The 17,131-nt window shown below is 55.6% G+C and overlaps 1 protein-coding gene across 3 annotated transcripts in view; it reads left to right on the plus strand.

The window, feature by feature from the left end:
* CTIF (cap binding complex dependent translation initiation factor) overlaps positions 1 to 17,131 on the plus strand; it is a 310,526-nt gene that overhangs the window by 233,470 nt on the left and 59,925 nt on the right. The gene's annotated exons all lie outside the window — the stretch shown is intronic.

Here is a 17,131-nt window from a genome sequence, read left to right on the forward strand (position 1 = left end):
ACCTGTGGGGCGTACAGACAGTGCCTGTTAATTGCCCACTGCTGTTGGTGGGTTGACCAGTGAAGAGCAGACGCTCCCTGCCTGGAGGGGTCTGCAGTCCTGGCCACTCCTGCCCCCCCTCCTGGTTGGGTGTCTGGAGTCAGTGGCCGCCTGGCGGGCAGAGCAGCCTGCAGGGGGCGCCAGTGTGCAAGGCTGGCCTCACCTGCCTGCAGGCCCCTCCCAGTCCAACCCAGCATCTTGGCCTCCTGTGCTTTGTCCCACAGAGAAGATGTGAGCCATCTGACGGTGACTCTTCCACAAAGCCACCCTCCAGTGTTGCAGTTTCCAGCCCGTGTGGCTCCCATCCCTGAGACCAGAAACCTCTGTCTTGGGGTCCTTTCCAGACCTCCAGGACAGGCCAGCATAGTGTCTGAAGGCTCCTGTCAGGGGTCTGGCTGAGAGCTCCGTTTCAGCCGGGCAGTCACTTTGCAGGCACTTACTGTGCACCCCAAGTGCCCATTAGACTTTTGCGAGGTGGGCATTATTAGTCCCATTCTACACATGGGTAAAGAAGGTGCCAGAAGCACACCTGAAGTCATACAGCCAGTCAGGGACAGAAGCGGAACTGGACCCCAGTCCCCTGGCACCCTGCGCCCTCCTCAGAACCTGCTGCTGCCTGGTGCCTCTGTTGGCCAGAAGGGTATTTGTACTGGGGGTGGGGTAGGGCCAGGTAGAAGGTAGAAGGCAGGTGGGGGGGAAACAAGATAAGAAGATGCCTTTTAGATGACTTGATCAGGGCCTCCTCCCCTGCAGAGGGAACAGTGGCTGGGTAATCTCCCCATTGTCGTCTTACGGCTGAAAGCATCTGGAGACAGTTTCCAGGCCAGTGCTCCGTGGGTACTTGGGGTCTGCTGCTCCCCACCTGTCACAGTGGGGCCAGGGGGCAGGGGTGTCCTTCTCCACCAGGCTGTCCCAGCTGGCCCTGGCTTCTCCTCTGTGGCCATCCCACCCCCTGGTTTCCAGCCCATCACCCTCATAATTCACGAAAAAAGGCAGAGAGAGCTCAATTCGGTTTGATTTGCTCCACTTGGCGGCCCCAGGGGCTGGAGGCCCAGGCTCTGGGTTACAATGGCTCCCGGTGAGTGGGCGCCGCTGGTGCCCTGTAGGGCACATGGGCGTCTGTGAGCGCCCCTTGGTTCGCAGCCCCGCAGTCCGGGGCAGCTTGAATCTCCTATGACAGGTCCCGGCCACGGGAGCCCGAGTTAGCGGATCGTGTCTCACATGAGACTTCGCACCTCCATCACCTCTAGACCAGAGGAAGGGGTGGTGACACTTTTAACTGGTCCCTTCCTCACTGCTCACCAAGCCCAAGAGATCAGGACATCAGGCTTGCAAAGTAAAAAGGAAGAAGAGAGGGAGAGCGCACGCCTACATGCTGTCTTGTTTCTAAAGCTCTAAATTATTAAGTGAGGACCCTGGGGTGTAAGCCGGGGCAGACGGGTTGCTCAATCCCGAAGGAGCCCTTCTAAGGTTTCCCCGGCACCCAGCCCAGAGTGTCACCCCGGAGAAGGAGCCACGCTGTGAAAAGGCTTCTTTGACGCTGCTGCCATGCCTGGTCTTTTTTTTTTTAACTCCCCCGCCCCCACCCGTACAACTTGATTTATGATGACCCCTATGCATTTCAGCAGCTGCGGCTTCATTTCAGAATCGGGTTAAGTAGCCCAGCGTTCAAAACGGAAAAGGTCAGAAGGGGGGCTGCAGGAAGGCGAGCCACACTTAATACAGCGCGTTCCCACGCGTGCCTCTGCAGCCTGGGGTTCACACGCATCCCCTCCCTGCAAACGTGGTGCTGCCGTACACACACTGTGGCGCCTCCGCCTGATAAAAGGGAAGTTCAAAAACATGGTAGGTTGGCACACTGCACCAGCTGCCCCATGTTCCTCTCCCTCCAGCCCCGACAGAAGAGGCAGCCCTCTTGAGAGCTGGTCGGAATGAGAGCTGTACTGGGGCAAGCAACTCTAGAGCCCCTCCGTGCACCTAGGGGACAGAGTGCCGAGGTGGGGCTTGAGGGACAGGAGTACAGGTAGGCTCGAGCCCCTTCTGTCCCTTCCTTCTGTCCCCGGCCCCCCCTCTGTCATCACATCCTTTCTGGCTAGCACAGCTTTCGGGTACTCAGACCAGACAATCGACGTTTGTGGAGACCCCCATCCCTGCCTTCAAGGAGCCTCTGGCTTTGCGAGCCCCCTGCTTTTGTCAGGCTCCCAACTGACCCCAAAGGGCTTGCTTGCGACAGTGTGTTCTCTGGACTTCGTGTTTTCCCCGTCTGCTGTACCCTCCCAGCGCCTCCTGGCTCCGGCCCCAGCACCGGCCCCTGTCTGTCCCTGCAAACACAAGTCAGCTGTGTGTGCAGACAAAGCCGTGCGTCGCAGTGGGGGCCGGGCCTGCAGAAGGGACATTTCCAGGGAACTCTGGGGGCGGCGGCTGGGAGGGCAGAGGCGACTGTCTGATAGCAGGGACTCAGCGTCACCGTCTAGGGGACTTGGCCGGGCCCCAGGGGCCAGTGGCTATGGGTGGTGACTGGGAGAGACAGCCAGGCTGGAAGAAATCTGCTGTGTGAGAAGTGTAGGAAACGGGCTGGAGAGGAGAGATAACAGCCCGTGCTCTGTGTGTCTGTGCGCGTCTGCGTCTGCTGGCGAGGGTGGCTGGAGCCAGGCGGTCTGAGGCCATATCTAGGGAGATTTTTGTCCTGGGTTGTGAAAGTGACCTATGGAGCCAGCAGCAGGGTTCAGGGCCTGGGAGAGAAGACATGTGGCCCTGCCCTCCCCTCCCCCTTGTCTTATGTTCCTGTCAATGTTCCTCCGTGTTCCCTCTTGCCAAAGAGCAGCAAGGGGGGAAGGGGGTGGCAAGAGGGAACATTCCTCAGGCAGTGCAAATGGTTAAGGCCTGGGTTTCAGTCTCGATTGTATCAGTAACTTGACATATGAACTTGGATACATCCCCTAATATTTCTGGCTCTCAGTCTTGTTGGCTGTAAAATGGGGAGTATTTATATCTGCCTTGCATATTGCTCAGGGTGGTCAGAAATCTCTTATGAAATAAGGACGTGAAAATAGTTTGTAAACTGTAAAGTGCCACATAAACGAAAGCAGTTGTGATGGTTAGACTGGTTTGTGAATGTCAGGGCTGCTGAAGAAAGGCCGGGACTAGAGGAACCTGGCGGGGAGCAGCCGGGAGGAGGGGAGTTACGGGGGAGTTTGGGGACAGCGGTAGGTCATAGCCCCGCCAAGAGTGGGCCCTGCGGGAGCTGGACCCGGGGCAGGAAGGGAGGCGGCAGAGGCTGTCTGCGGGTGTGGGGCTTGGTCACAGGTTTGCCAAGTAGAAGGGGGCCTGGGTTGGGCACCCACTTCTCCCAGGAGACAGGAAAGCTGTGTGAAGCCCTTACCCATCAGGGGCTCTGGGCACTTGCCTGGCCTGGAGGCTAAAGTCCAACAGAGCACAGAGGGACAAGGGGGAACTCTGCTTTCCTTTCCTAACCTCCACTGCCCAGGACAGCCAGGTCACTCTGTCCCCTTACCCCCTCCCCATCCTGACCTGGAAATCAGCCGTCTCTGGTGTGGAAAGTGCAAGAAGGAGCTGGCAGGGCTGACAGGGCTGCTAGGCTGAGAGAAGCTGAGCTATTTAAAGCTCGCAGCAAGCACCCGGGGGGCATGAACACCACCCACCCCCAAGGCCCTCTCGGCATTCAGCTTTTCCTTCCTTGGCTGGATCCCAGGCCCTCGGGGCACCCGGAGGGCCACAGGTCAGATGCCAGGGGCTCTGGGAAGCTGCAGGAGGCAGCTCCTGGGGCTGGCATGGGAGAGCGGCTCCCCCTCACCTCAGGCTTGGGTTCCCTCCTGGGGCCTCCAGACTGAGTTGTCGGGGCCACACAGACTCCTTGGCTCCCTGTGGCTTGCAAACGGGGCTGGGGATGCATGGGGAGCTTAGAGGAGGAATGCCCGGCGCCTGTGGCCCAGGGCAGCTGCCGTACCCCTCCTCCATTGGCCACCATGCTGCCCAATTTGGGGAACCAGAGCCAGCTGGGGCAGGATTGGGAAGTGGGGAGCTTTGCTGGGTACACGCTTCTCCCCTGCCCGGGCCCGCCTGCCCAGCACACCCCAGATTACAAAGGGTTTTCTCCTTTTTCCCCAGTTGACGTTCACCTGTCCCGTGTCCTAACCCATTATTGAGTCACGCACTCACTGTGCTGCCCTCCTTTCCCAGGTCTAAAAGGCCACTCCGTGCCTCGGCCCGGAAGAGGGAGTGGAAGGAGGCCTGTTAAGATACGAGTACCGGCTGGGAGAGCCTTAACTGAGCGGTTCCTGGGTGCCAGGCCTCAAGCCAAAGCTGGTCTGCACCACGGGCCGCAGCAGCGTAAGCTGGTCTGCACCACGGGCCGCAGCAGCGTAAGCTGGTCTGCACCACGGGCCGCAGCAGCGTAAGCTGGTCTGCACCACGGGCCGCAGCAGCGTAAGCTGGTCTGCACCACGGGCCGCAGCAGCGTAAGCTGGTCTGCACCACGGGCCGCAGCAGCGTAAGCTGGTCTGCACCACGGGCCGCAGCAGCGTAAGCTGGTCTGCACCACGGGCCGCAGCAGCGTAAGCTGGTCTGCACCACGGGCCGCAGCAGCGTAAGCTGGTCTGCACCACGGGCCGCAGCAGCGTAAGCTGGTCTGCACCACGGGCCGCAGCAGCGTGCGTTACATATGGCGTGACTTGAACAGCTGCCGACTGCCCTGTCCGGGAAGGACTGGCCGTTATTCTGAGACTGCATCCTTCCTACTATCTTGGCATTAAATTGTCCTCTCTTTTATGAAATGATGGATGAAAACTCTTTTAAAAACATCCTTAACAAAATGAAACACTGGCAACCCTCAAATTTCACAGGTCCAAGAAATCCTGGCGCCCAGGCCCAGGGCCCTGGTTGGTATCCAAATCAGCACAGGTCACCTGGGTACCCGGCTGTCCCCAGGCCCGGGCAGCCCCGGCCTACAAGGCCCCTTGGGTGGGAGAAATTGATGAGTGAGTGCGGTGCAGCGTGGAGAGCAGGGCCAGGGCACTCCCGAACCTGGGACTGCGGGTCTCAGCCCAGCACTAACCGGTGGCTTCACAGCTTGGGTCTGCAGCCCAGCCCAGCCTCCCCGCTCTGTTCTCTTGGCTGGGGATACTTCCTCCCACTCGATGGGAATTCAGTGTCCCAGCTGCCTGCCCGCCGCGGGCCGCCTGCAGCCGAGTGCAGCACGTTGACCCCTGCCCTCTTGAACGTTGACCTCAGTCACCAGGGCAGCACACACTCCCAGCTGCCCGACCCCCACTGCTCCCGTGTGCCGGCTTGCACGCTTTCTCTCTTACGCACCCTCTGTGCGTCTTACATAACTTCATGTGCGGACTGATCGGTGGCCTTTTCCACACCAGAGAGTCATTCATTTATTAGCTGAGCATCTGCTACATGCCAGGCAGCGTGCTAGTGGAAAAATGGGAGAGACCCTCTGCCGCCGTTGGGTTCCTCATAATCTGACGGGCGACGCACACACATAAACGGGGAACTGCCAACCGGTGTGCTGAGTGCTGTACTAGAGGCCTGAGCAGACCGCCTGAGCGGCTGGGGAAGGAAGAATGCACGGGCGGGGGGCACTGGAGGCTGGCGCTCAGAGGAAGGGACACTCAGTGGCTGGGTGGGAGCTTCCCGATGAACAAGTGTGTGTAGAGGGACATCTTCTAGGCAAACAGACGAGCATGCGTAAAGTAAAAAGCAGGAGAGAATCGTGTGCAAGGAAAACGGAGGTGGTGTTACTGGAGGGAAGCGCGCATTGGGGACGAGGGGGCTTGGAAGATAAGAAGCAAGAAAGAGGGACACGGCATGTTTCCCTAAGGAGGCTGCAGGGACCTCCTTTGTTTAACATGCATCAGCCCAGAAAGCACAGGGAGCTTGGGCAGAGCGAGCGTGCGCGTGCGTGTGTGTGTGTACAAACTCTCACATACGTGCTCTGGGAAAGCCGCACCGTCGTCCTCACTCTCAGAAGTGCTCGCCTCCAGTATCTCCCATCCTTCCTGATCACCAAACCCCAAAGAGACCAGCCCTCAGCCCTCAGCCATTCGCTTGTGAGCATCAGGTTTCCACACTGGGTGGCTTTGCCTTCAGTTCCTCAGACCTTGGGGTGGATCTCTTTTCTCTTTTCTTTCCTTCACTTCTTCCTTCTTCGCTGCCTCCTTCCTCCCTCCTTTTCCTCCCTCCTTCTCTTTTATGATTAAACCTCACAGAAATGCAGAAAGAGCTCATAGATTATTGATATTCTCATTCTTGCAGGGCTCCAAACCTGAACTCAGCTAAGGTTGCTTTAAGTAACTACAAAATTAGGAACATAACTTGCAAAAAGCAAAAGCTGACTTGCCCTTTCATGAAGTGGTCTTGATGCACCCTGAAGCCCCTCCACTGCTGCCCGCACTCCGAGGGGGCTCCAGGCACCTCCAGGCGGGGAGGGGGGAGGATTTCCCCCCGTGCACACATCCACCACCTGCAGAAACCCATCCCCCCGCAGATAGTTCACGCTCCTCTGAAATGGACAAGGAGCCTGGCCCAATCATCAGGTCATCAAGGAGAGTAAAAGGCTTTCAAAAGCGAGCATCCCCAAAATCCAAACTCAGGGGGAGGAACTGGGGGGGGGTTCTGAAGAGACTGCCTGGGACTCAGAACCAGGCTGTGGTTCATTGGCTTTGCCATGAACTAGCTGTGATCTCGGTGTCCGTATCAGGGGCAGCTGCCCTTTACCAAGTTTCTACCATGTACCTTGGCCACACCTGGGAGCTCTGGACATGCCAGGGCCCAGGCCGCACCCCTGACCAATTGAATCACCATCTCTGGGGGGTGGGGCCCGAGCACCAGCATTGTTCAGCTCTCCCCAGGTGAGCGCACCTTGCAGTCAAGCTTGAGAACCATAGCCCCGGGCATCGCACTTAGACGTTATGGGTTAAGATCATTCTCACAGCAACCCTGCCAGCTTTTATGAATGAAGAAGCTGAGGCTCAGAGAGTTTGAATAGCTTATTCGTGATCTTTGAGGTTCTCCCTTGTTCTAAAGCCTGTTCCTCCTTTGCAGGACTGGATATACCTGTGCAAACACCACACAGCATGGGGGTATGGGGGGAGGGAATGAGGGGGTGAGTGAGCAAGTTGACGTAGGCTGGAGAGAAGGGGAGTTTCTGGTGTTTGGGAGGGGCTGCAGGCCTAAGGTCTCTCTCCAGCCCCCCTCACGGGGCAGAATTGACCCCGATACTGGGGACTGGAGGGCCATCTGGCTCTGCTTGAACCTAATACTTGAGCAGATGCTTACAGGGCCTCCCGGGCCCAGCAGTGAGCATCGTAAGAGCCTAGCTAGACTCAGGAGCTATGTTCCTGCCTCAGTTCAAATCCCAGCTCCAGAGCTCACAGGCCAGGCGACTTTGGACAAGGGACCTGATGGTTTTCTCTCTGGTTCCTCATCTGCATGATGGGGATGATGGTAGAGTCGTTATGAGAATAAAATGAGACACTGCATGGAAGGATTTAAAGCAGTGCCCGGCACATAGTAGACACTCAATAAATCCCAGATGTGCTAAGGATTACTGCTGTCATTATGCAGTTTTCCAGTGCTGAGCAGGAACTAGAGGGGCGTGCGCCTGAATCAGTGCAAGGTGCCCTCCTAAGTCAGTGTTTCTCCTTTGACCTTACCTACTCTTAGCTAGAAGAGCAGAATTCCTGGGACAGAGAGTCCAAGCCTGGAACGCTGAAGGGAGAGGAAGGACCCAGCCCAGCTGTCTTCCCTCCTCGGCCTCACCCCAAACCAGCCCAAGGGGCCTTTCCTCCTCTCTCCACCATGACCATTGCCACCTCCACCCCACAACCGCTGACTCTATAAAAGCCTTCTTCTGGGGGCAGGGGGTAGACTGGATGACCGGGAGTCCCTCTCCTCCGCGCACTGCAGTAAATCTCCCTTCTCGTACCCTGTCAGTCTGTGTCCTGCTGGGGACCACAGCCCATCCATATGGTTTAGCCAGTGGCCTGGGAGGGGCCCTGGAGATGGGACTTTGTTTGGGGGCCTCCAGACCATTGAGGCAGAGGCGGGGCTGGGGTCAGGATAACAGCAGGGCTTTTCACTGGCTCTCCGGCAGCAGCTGTGAGGGGTACCAGCAAGAGACAGATGCTTGAGATCTGCCCCCATCCCGGTCCTTACTGTTTGTGAGGGGTGGGCAGAGGAGGGGGGCCCAGATGGCATGGACCGTGGCCACATCGGTTCACATCTTAAGTATCAAAAGGAAGGAAGGAAAGGAGAGAAGGGGCCCATATCTCTCAGAAAAGCAAAACTGTGAGGCTTTTCCCAGGTCATTATCTGTCTACAGGGTGGTTTTATACTTGGGGCTGTGCAGCCTAACTCCAGCCCTTGGATGCCTCCACTCAAGGGGCCTTAAACACAGCTGCCCCCAAACCAGGTGTGGCAACAAGAGGTCACCATAAGCCCCTCGGTTCTCCTCTCCTCTCCTGGTTGAGTTCTGTCCCTCCTGGGAAGAAAGAAGGGGCGGGGGGCGGGGGGGTGTCTGTGTGTGTGCGCATATATGCATGCACATGCGTGTGTGTGTGAGTGTTCACACACGTGTGTGTTCATGCTTGTATGTGTGTCTGTGTTGCCACGTTACGCATTCCATCTCCCAGGCAGCATGCGTCTGGCTGCACGCTGTCTGGCTGTCTGCTTTTCTCCCAAAGAACGGTTTGCAGTTTAGATGAAGGTCTCCCGCTATAAATGGTATTTCCTCTGTCCCCACCCCCGCTCCCTCCACCGTCTCCCACTCCCCACACACTGCCCTGGAGGGGCTTGGCAAAGCAGAAAGGTTGGGGAAGCTGAGGGCTGGGAGGCCCGCTTGCGTGCTTTGGGATATTTGTCTTGATCGCCTCTCCTGAAGGGGAGGATCTCAGCAGGTGAGGGGAGAGCCAGACGCTCCTGTGCATGACATGCTGCTCTGGGAAAGCAGCTTCTTGGACCTTGAGCCAGGAGCTCCCCCTTTGCAAAATCTCCAAGTGATAACACCCACAGGGGACAACTGGATGCCTGACCCTCTGACGTTTAGGTTGGGGAGGAGAAACCTGAGTTGTTTTGGTTTTTTTTAATATAAATTTATTTATTTATTTATTTATTTATTATTTATTTATGGCTGTGCTGGGTCTTCGTTGCTGTACGTGGGCTTTCTCTAGTTGTGGTGAGCCAGGGCTGCTCTTCGTTGCGGTGCGCGGGCTTCTCATTGCAGTGGCTTCTCTTGTTGCAGAGCACGGGCTTTAGGCGCATGGGCTCAGTAGTTGTGGCACACGGGCTTAGTTGCTCTGCGGCAGGTGGGATCTTCCCGGACCAGGGCTCGAACCCGTGTCCCCTACATTGGCAGCTGGATTCTTAACCACGGCACCACCAGGGAAGTCCCAAACCTGAGGTTTTAACTTTTGTCTCTTTCCAGGAGGAAGGTCAGGAAGGTTTGGAACCTGCTTAGTTACCAGGGCACCCTGACACTGGGGACAGAGCCTCACTCTGAGGGCCTCATGTATAAACCACATTTCTGCCCCCTGAGGAGGGACAGACACCAAGGCTTCAGCCAGGACTCAGGATGCTGCGTTCTGGGTCCTGCTCTGCCCCATACTCTTAAGAAGAGTGAGTGAGCTGTCACTCCCCCCTGGCCTCAGTGTCCTTGCCTGTAAATCAACGTCAGTGCCAGCAGTAAGTCCTGGGACCCTGTTCCTCCCATTGTCCTGAGCATCTCAGGACCACGCCTGGAGCACTTCCGCCCTGCCTGCCTGCACACCTGCCCTTCCGTGACCACGTTGCCAGGAAGAATTCATGGAGCTGACGGAGGTCAGGGGGAGCAATGGGAACAGCCAGAAAGTACAGCGATAGCCTTTGTAGATAAGATTCCTGAGTCTGGGAGAGGCAGAGATGTGACTGCAATAGGGAGAGAATATAGACCTCATCACCATCACCGTAAATCCCGGAACAGAGAGGCTCAGGGGTCACCCTTGGACAGGTCACTATAGGGAAATTAAAAGGAAACCACTTGTTCTGTTGCACAGGATGGGGATGAACTCATGATTTCCCAGGAGGTGCAGGCCCAAGGTGGACACGGCTGCTAGGAAGGCTGAGATAAATGCAAGCATGATGCCTTCAGGATAGACCATGAAGGAGCCTAGATAGTGATGCCAAGAGAGCCCCCTGCCCACCCTCTCGCAGTAGGCCCCTCAGCCTGGGAGACCCTGGGCAGACTCAGGAGGACATGCGCTGTGCTGAGCATGGCAGAGGTGGCAGGGAGTGGGTGTGTGCATGCGGGGGTGGGTCGGGTGCTTCTGGGCCGCAGACCCTCGTCCTCCCGCAGCAGAGTCACGTGGACCTTCCCTCCATTACTTCTGCAGCCCCCTCCTTAGCAGGGAGTACTGAACCAGTGAGAAGCCCCAGATCATTTTCTTTGGGTTTGGAGATATATTCACTGGGTTTTATTTTCTTATAATGTGGTAGGTGATAGCGTGGAGTAGGGAGTCCAGCAGGCCTGGGCTCAAACCCCAACTCTCCTTTGCTAGTTGTCTGACCTGGGATGAATTTCTGAGTCTCTTTAAGCCTCCGTTTCCTTGCTGGTAAAGTGGGGATGGTAATAATACTCCATAGGGTCCCTGGGGGATTAAATGAGGTAATACATGTAAAGGGCTTAGTATAGTACTGACCCTCAGTACTTGCTCATAACGCTGGCAGTGACTCATCTGGGTTTTGCTTGGGGTGATGCCGAAAACTCGGCCTCTGTGCACCGGTGCCGAGTTGAATCTCTGAGTTTTGGGTGAAGTAGAAAAGAATAGCTTTATTGCTTTGCCAGGCAAAGGAGGACACAGCAGGCTAATGCCCTCAGAACTGTGTGTCTCAAGCTGGGGGGATTTGGGGAGGAGTTTTATAGCAGTGGTTCAAGGGCAGGGGTGTGCGCAGGGCTGGCGATCCTTTAATCTGGGCTCCTGATCAGGTGGGCTCCTGATGAGCTTTTCTGGTTCTTGAGGTTATCAGAACTGTGACCTTCTCTCTGGAATGAAGGATGCTTCATCAGGTCATCAGTGTCTTCCATTTGTTGGGGGTTTTAGTTCTATAGAAGAGCTCAAAGATATTGTTCTATGTATCCCTTGAGGTGGAACCAGGACCCCACCCCAAAGCTGCACTATTGTCTCTTAACTGCTCTTCCCTTGTCTCTGCATCCCCTCCCTTCCCTTATTAGCAACTGTTCGAACCTGCCCTTTGGAACTCAGGGAAGATCATGGAGGCTGGAGTCTGTTCCCTACAAACAAGAAATGGGGGACACAGAAGGGCTTCCATGCCCAGAAGTCCCACAGGGTCCTGCTTGGTTTCAGGGGAAATAGTGAAAAGAATTTGTGTTTCCATTCAATTTATCTCATGTGCACTAACGCCATGGGTCTAGCCCCATGTGAAGGACTTGGAGATACAATCAAATATAAATCAGGCTTGTACCATGTTCATGGATTGAAAGACTCAGTATTGCTAAAATGTCAGTTCTTCCCACATTGATCTATAGATTCAACACAGTCCCAATCAAAATCCCAGCAGGCTTTTTAGTAGAAACCAACAAGCTGATTCCAAAATGTACCTGGAATCACAAAGAACCTGAAATATCCAAAGACGTCTTGAGAAAGACGAACAATAAGTATAGATCAAGGACTGATTTTTGCTGTCAAGAAGCTTAAAGCTCTGTTGGGAAGACTAGACATTATAGTGAGAGACCCATTAGACTGTAGGGCAGTGTTTGAGTGTAGATGCTAGAGCCTGACCCCTGGGCTTCCAATGTCAGCTTTGCCACTACAAGCTCATGACCTTGGGCAGGATACTTTTATCCTCCCTGTGGCCTGGATTTCTCTTCTGTTAAATGCGGATAATGACAGTGCCACTGCCATGGGGCTGTTGTAAGGTTAAACGCAATCTACTGATAAGGTACATTCCACCAACAGAACACCAGGATCTGTCTTGTTGCTTGGGTTGAGTTAGAACTCCTAATCTGGTAGGGAAAAGAAGACACATATACACATGGCTGTATCTGGTGAGAGCCCTGGGACTGTGACACTCAGTGATGCTCCAGGGGATTCAGAGGGCAAGAAAGTCTTCAGCTGGGTTGGCAGCAGACCAGCAATGACAAAGCGGAACCGGGTATAGTTCGCATCTGTGAAACTCCTTCCGTGCCCAGGGCTGTCTCCTAGACGTCTGGGAGGGGGCAGAAATGGAATGAAGGCAGTTCCTGCCCCAAGGGTCTCATGGTCCTGTTGAAGAGGTGAGCCGTGAAGGATGAGCCACCTTTCCCAAGGATGAAAGGCTGAAGCTAAGGACCCGGGGCCTGGGAGTCCAGCCCCTCCCTTTCCGAGACCCAGACCGGGGAAGTCGCTTGCCCAGGGTCACTTGGCCAGAATTAAATATAGAGGAAGTTTTAAGCCCACGGGGACAGTGAACAAAGATCTCATGGCGAGGGGGAGCTGCGAAGGTGTCGCTCATGGCCTCAGGAGTAGAAGGCTGCTTCTGGAACCCTGAGCTCACGGGGGGTGTTGTGGGGAAGGGACGACCCACAGGCTTGGGTCACCAAGGAGCAGGCTGCCAAGTCCCACAGGACACCCCGCAGAGCCCTTTGGCCTGGGCTCAGCTCAGCCACCCCCTGCCCACCCCCTCCCCACCCCCACCCCCACCCCCATACACACACCCCACCAGGCCTGGAGACGTTTCCTGAAAGACTGAGAAAGCGCCGGGAGCTGGAGGGGCGGGCTCAGCCGCCAGGGGCCGGGGCCAGCTCTCTCCGGAGAGGCAGACATGCAGGGGAGGACGTGACCGGCAGCTCTCTTTCTCCAAGGCCAGGGATTTCAGAGGAATGCAGCCAACTCTGGCTCTGAAGTTCTCACTCCAGACCCCGCCCAGCGGGAGCCCAGGGCGCCTCCAGTCGCCACCCTGGAAGTCAGAGAGGCACGTCACAGGCCCCATCTGTGTGGGGGAACACGTCCTCCCGGTGGCTCTGTGGGCCAGCCCACCTGCTGGTGTCCCCAGTGTCCCTTCTCCTGCCACAGGGCCTGAGCCTTCCCGATCTCTGTTCCTCTGTGTCCCCACACCTGTCTACCTGCACACACCATCTGCCCAGGAGAGCCTTGGCTACTGGAACAGGCCTCCCAGGAATGTCACGTCTCTGAGGTCACGAGCAGACGAGGGGAGGAAGGGGAGAACCGTGCACACCCTTTACAATGGCTCAGGCCGAGGGAGCGGGTGACACCAAGCCGTCTTTCGGTAACTCTGCAGCTTTCTGCGTCGCCAGCCGATCAGGCTGTGAGAGGCACGCTCTGGACCGATAAGGAAGCTGAGGCCCGAGAGGGGTGAGGAGGTGCCGAAGGCCACATACCGAGAGGCAGACCTGGGTCTAGGATCTAGGTCTGAGGCCAGTGCTTTCAAGCTATTTTTGCGGTTTTGTTTCATTTCCTTCTGTAGGAGAAAGACAAGTTCTGGACAAACTGTCAGGGCCACAGTCAGGGCCACTGGAGACCCAGAGAAAAGAGGAGAGTGGCCATGTCCCAGAGACAAGCTCCCTACCCACGCCACCCCTATGCTAGGTGGAAACTGCCCCCTCCCAGCCCCGCCCCGAGGGTCTCCTCTTCTGTAAAGCAAACAGTTGCAGACAGGAATGCGCTGTGGCTCACCCAGATCGCCGGAGGACAGGCACTTTAATCCCAGCATCTTCCCATCCTCCCCAGAGCCTGTCACTGAACTCACCGTAGCTTTTATTGTCAGGGCTTTGTTTTCCTTGAGCTGCTCTGTTGAGTGTCTTCCCTGGGTCCAGCTGACCCTGTTTGTATTCCATCCATTTTTCCAGATTTCCTGGAACCGTCTCTCCTTGGAGGCTGACCTATGCCCTCCCTGGGCACTTGGCTTTTGCTACCTGGTGTTCTTAGCTTCATTTCGTGGGTCTGCTCCTGTCCCTCTAACAAAAGTTTAGGCAACTTCATTCGTAAAACATTCGATGAATATTTATTAAGGGCCTACTGTGTACCAGGCACTGGGCTGGGCCCTGGGTTCTGGTGGGATTCAGCGGTGAACAAAACAGTCTATACAGCTTGCTCTCGTGGAGTCATATTCTAGTGAGGAGGGAGATGAAGAGCATCCAGACAATAGATCAGTCAGTAAGTAAATTAGGAGAAGACCGTGGAAGAAGATGAAGCCAGGCGTGTTGGGGCACAGTTTTAAATAGGGCGATTGGGAAAGAGCTCACCGAGGTGACCTTTGGATAGACCTGAAGGAGTGACCCATGTGGCAGCAGAGGAACATCCTAGACAAAGGGAAACAGCAGTGCAAAGGCCCTGAGGCCAGAGTGTACCTACCCCATGGGGCCCAGGGGTCAGGGGTGGGGCGGGGGCCGGGGAGCTGGCGGGGTGGGTGGAGGGAGGGATTGTGGGAGGACATCAGGTCAGAGCCATGGCAGGGCCCACCTTGTGCAGGATCTGCAGGCTGTCGTGAGGACGTCGCATCTACCCTGAGTGGGATGGGACACCTCAGAGGGTTTTGCACAGGAAGTACGAGATCTGGCTTAGATTTTAATGGGGCCACTCAGGCTGCCAGGCTGCAAGTAGCCCGAAAGGGTGAGGTAGACCCAGGGAGGCCAGCTTGAAGGCTTTAGGAAGAGGCTTTAGGAGGAGACAGGGCAGAATCTGGAGCAGATTTGAAAGAAGAGCTAACGGGATTCACTGAAGGACTGAATGTGGGTGCAAGAGAAAATGTTGGCGTCAAGGATGATCCAAGGTTTGGGGCCTGGGCAACTGGAAGAGGGGGTGGCCACTCACTGAGATGGGAACGATCACGTGGGAGCAGCGTGTGGAGGACGGACCGGGAGTGCGCTGTTAGGCCCAGCACGTTTGAAACGCATAACAAAAAGTGGTCGTGTGGAGTGGGTGGTTGGAGTCCTAGGTACAGCGATCTGGACAGCAATAAGCCTCTGAGAGCCAGTCAGTGGCATCTGAAACCACGAGACTGGATGAAATCTTAAGATAATGAAGATAAATGGTTTAAAAGGCCACTTGCTTTAGAGCAGAACCTGTGTTTTTAATTATCCAGAGTCATGAATGGGTGGCCGATGACTAATGGGCTAGCTACCCCCATAGCGTGGCAGGCTGGGCCCCTGCACCTCTCCCCAGGATCCTCTCCCAGGCTAGCAGGGCACCAGGACGCAATTAATTATGCTTGTAAATGAGGAGGCTTCTGTGACGAAGAAACAGGGAGGGGCAGGCTGCAGCCCCATCACCTCTGAACCTCTTGACATTTCATGGGAAAACGGTGTCATTTTAGCATTTCGTTCCTTGGTGAGGCTTAAATTTCAGCTTCCGGAAAACTGACAGAGAGCCTGGGATGGGCGCCTAGGGCTATCTTTGCTCCCTGCGGCTTTATATAACTCAGACCTTTTCCCCACAGCCATCCACAACTCCGGCTTCTGTAGGTGGTGCCAATAAGATTAAGTATTAGCGCCCACTATATTTTGTACGCGGTATTTCTGACAAAATGTTTCCTGCCTCCTCGACGATCTCTCAGTAAACAGAATACCTTGGAGGAGGGTGGCATACTGCGTGGCACAGGCTCCAGTGGGCTGCTTACCTACCCCCTCCCTCCCCTTTTTCTTGTTAACCATTAGCCTGGCTGAAGTTCCTCTTCAATGATCTAGTTTTCCCTAAAAATCACTCCCAAATACTTCTTTGAGGTCACCATGTAAATGCCTAAGCAGGAATAATGGAGAAGTTCAAACTGTCAGCCTGGGGACTTCCCTGGAGGTCCAGTGGTTAAGACTCCGTGCTTCCAATGCAAGGGGCACACGTTTGATCCCTGGTTGGGGAACTGAGATCCCACATGCAGCACGGCGCCGCCAAAAAATACAAACAGAAACAAAAAAACAGAAACAAACCAAAAAAGTCAGCCTGCCCCAATTTTATTAGATCAGCGTGCCATTAGGTCCAGTCATATCCCCAGGAAAACGGGGAAGGGTTTCTAGGAGGAGCCTGGTTTCAGGACAGCCAATGCTCAGCTTGCAGGAACTGTGAGGGCGCAGCCCAGCCTCACAGATAAGAAGCCTCAGAGGGTCTCCCAGCCACCCATGCCTGCACAGGACTGGCAGTGGGACACCAGAAGTGGAGCACAATTGAGTTGGGGGTCCCCCTCTGCTCCTATTACCTTCTCTCCTGCTCTGTGGAAGATTTCATCACCGTCACCATCTGTACCACCTCTGGATCCTTTGGGCCTACTGACTAGGGGCCAAAGGATGACTTTCAGCCCCCCACAGAAGTACCACTGGGGTGCCCGCTCTAACCCCTAGCTCAGCTTCTGCTCCCCACTCCTTCCTCATAGAGATACACGGACAATACTGCTCTCATTTGTTTTTTTAAAATATGCTGCATTTTTTTTATAAATTTACTTATTTATTTATTCAGTTTGGGCTGCGTTCGGTCTTTGTGGCTGTGCACGGGTCTTTGTGGCTGTGCAGGGGCTACTCTTGGTTGCAGTGTGAGGGCTTCTCATTGTGGTGGCTTCTGTTGTTGCGGAGCACGGGCTCTAGGCGTGCGGGCTTCAGTAGTTGTGGCTCGCGGGCTCTAGAGCGTAGGCTCAGTAGTTGTGGCACACGGGCTTAGTTGCTCCGCGGCCTGTGGGATCTTCCCTGACCAGGGCTCAAACCCGTGTCCCCTGCATTGGCAGGCGGATTCTTAACCACTGCGCCACCAGGGAAGTCCCTGCTCTTACTTTTTGCTGCTCCCTCAACAGATTCATTCCTCCCAGCCCGACACAAAGCTGAAGGCCAGAGTGAGCTTGTAAACAGTCTAAAGTCATGTCGGGCAAGGAATCAGCCAGCATTCTAGCACAGACTGATGGAAAGACGGAACAGGCGGGAAGAGCCAGAGCTAAGGCATCAGCTAAACTCCCACCCAGCAAGTGCAGGCTCCCCAAAAAGACCTCCGCAAGTGGAGGAAGAGCCTTAGACCAGCAGGGGTGAGCTTTGGCGGGTGGTTCCAGAGATGAGGACTCTGGCATAGCCAGGGGGCTGACTTTTCAGTAGTCAACTGCT

This window comes from Delphinus delphis, chromosome 13, assembly GCF_949987515.2.
Source record: "Delphinus delphis chromosome 13, mDelDel1.2, whole genome shotgun sequence".
NCBI lineage: Eukaryota > Metazoa > Chordata > Mammalia > Artiodactyla > Delphinidae > Delphinus > Delphinus delphis.